Below are 2,931 nucleotides of genomic sequence, written 5' to 3'. Positions count from 1 at the left end.
TAGTGTTTAAATAGAAAGAGATAAGAGATGGAGGAGAATTTTCAAAAATAAAAAGAATAAAATTTAAAATAAATTTTGAAAAATTAGTTGTGGTTTTGAAAAAGATAAGAAATAAAATTGAAAAAGATAAGAAGTTATAAAAAGATTTTGAAATTAGAATTAAAAAAAAATGTGATTTGAAAAAGATATTATTTAAAAAGATATGGTTGAAAAGATAAAATTAACAAGATTTGACTTTTAAAAAGTTAATGACTTGATTAACAAGAAACTAAAAGATATGATTCTAAATTTCAAATATTGAATCTCTCTTAACAAGAAAGTAACAAACTTGAAATTTTTGAATCAAGATTTTTGAAAATTGATGAGCGGATAATTTATACGCTTTTTAGCATTGTTTTTAGTATGTTTTTAGTATGTTTTAGTTAGTTTTTATTATATTTTTATTAGTTTTTAGTTAAAATTCACTTTTCCGGACTTTACTATGAGTTTGTGTGTTTTTTTGTGATTTCAGGTATTTTCTGGCTGAAATTGAGGGACCTGAGCAAAAATCTGATTCAGAGGCTGAAATGGACTGCAGATGCTGTTGGATTCTAACCTCCCTGCACTCGAAGTGAATTTTCTGGAGCTACAGAAGCCCAATTGACGCGCTCTGAACTGTGTTGGAAAGTAGACATCCTGAGCTTTCCAGCAATGTATAATAGTTCATACTTTTCCCGAGATTTGATGGCCCAAACAGGCGTTCCATGTCAGCTCAAGAATTCTGGCGTAAAACGCCAGAACTGGCACAAGAATGGGAGTTAAACGCCCAAACTGGCACAAAAGCTGGCGTTTAACTCCAAGAAGAGTCTCTACACGAAAATGCTTCAATGCTCATTCCAAGCACACACCAAGTGGGCCCGGAAGTGGATTTTTATGTCAATTACTCATCTTTGTAAACCCTAAGCTACTAGTTCTCTACAAATAGGACCTTTCGCTATTGTATTAGACATCTGGGTAGCTATCTTTAAGTAGTCTTATGCTATCTTAGATCATGGGGGCTGGCCTCTCGGCCATGCCTAGACCTTGTTCTTATGTATTTTCAACAGTGGAGTTTCTACACATCATAGATTAAGATGTGGAGCTCTGCTGTACCTCGAGTATTAATGCAATTACTATTGTTCTTCTATTCAATTCAGCTTATTCTTGGTCTAAGATATCACTTGTTCCTCAACTTGATGAATGTGATGATCCGTGACACTCATCATCATTCTCACCTATGAGTGTGTGCCTGACAACCACCTCCGTTCTACCTTAGATTGAGTGGATATCTCTTGGATCCCTTAATCGGAATCTTCATGGTATAAGCTATAATTGATGGCGGCATTCAAGAGAATCCGGAAGGTCTAAACCTTGTCTATGGTATTCTGAGTAGGATTCAAAGATTGAATGACTGTGACGAGCTTCAAACTCGCGATTGTGGGGCGTTAGTCACAGACGCAAAAGAATCACTGGATTCTATTGATCGAGAACCGACAGCTGAATAGCCGTGCTGTGACAGAGCGCGTTGAACATTTTCACTGAGAGGATGGGACTGTAGCTATTGACAATGGTGATGCCCAACATACAGCTTGCCATGGAAAGGAGTAAGACGGATTGGATGAAAACAGAAGGAAAGCAGAGAGACGGAAGGGACATAGCATCTCCATACGCTTATCTGAAATTCTCACCAATGAATTACATAAGTATCTCTATCTTTATTTTATGCTTTATTCATAAATCATTCATAACCATTTGAATCTGCCTGACTGATGATTGGATTTTTGACGGTTTAGGATTTCACAAATGAATTCTCGTTGCAAGTATAGTTTCTAAACCAACAATAATCCTTTCATACAAAGATTGTTTGTCACAAGTAACAAACCCCTAAAATTAATAACCGAAGTATTGCTTGTTCCTCAACTTGATGAATGTGATGATCCATGACACTCATCATCATTCTCACCTATGAACGTGTGCCTGACAACCACCTTCGTTCTACCTTAGATTGAGTGGATGTCTCTTGGGTTCCTTAATCAGAATCTTCGTGGTATAAGCTAGAATTGATGGCGGCATTCAAGAGAATCCGGAAGGTCTAAACCTTGTCTGTGGTATTCTGAGTAGGATTCAAGGATTGAATGACTGTGATGAACTTCAAACTCGCGATTGTAGGGCGTTAGTGACAGACGCAAAAGAATCACTGGATTCTATTTCGACATGATCGAGAACCGATAGCTGAATAACCGTGCTGTGACAGAGCGCGTTGAACATTTTCACTGAGAGGATGGGACTGTAGCCATTGACAATGGTGATTCCCAATATACAGCTTGCCATGGAAAGGAGTAAGAAGAATTGGATGAAGACAGTAGAAAAGCAGAGAGATGGAAGGGACAAAACATCTCCATACGCTTATCTGAAATTCTCACCAATGAATTACATAAGTATCTCTATCTTTATTTTATGCTTTATTTATAAATCATTCATAACCATTTGAAACTTCCTGACTGAGATTTACAAGATGACCATAGCTTGATTCATACCAACAATCTCCGTGGGATCGACCCTTACTCGCGTAAGGTTTATTACTTGGACGACCCAGTGCACTTGCTGGTTAGTTGTGCGAAGTTGTGATAAGGAGTTGAGATTGCAATTGAGCGTACCATGTTGATGGAGGCATTGATGATCACAATTTCGTGCACCATGTTTTTGGCGCCGTTGCCGGGGAATTAAATGTCCTAACTACAGTTTCGCATTTGTTCCCTGCAATAACAGTGCCAAGTTTTGATCCGGCAGCAACACCAAGTTTTTGGCGCCATTGCCGGGGATTGTTTGAGTTTGGACAACTGACGGTTCATCTTGTTGCTTAGATTAGGTATTTTTTGGAATTTTTAAGAATGAATTCTAGTGTTTCAAGGT

The sequence above is a fragment of the Arachis duranensis genome, unplaced genomic scaffold (assembly GCF_000817695.3).
Source record: "Arachis duranensis cultivar V14167 unplaced genomic scaffold, aradu.V14167.gnm2.J7QH unplaced_Scaffold_354585, whole genome shotgun sequence".
Taxonomy (NCBI): domain Eukaryota; kingdom Viridiplantae; phylum Streptophyta; class Magnoliopsida; order Fabales; family Fabaceae; genus Arachis; species Arachis duranensis.
This window is presented reverse-complemented; position numbering follows the sequence as displayed.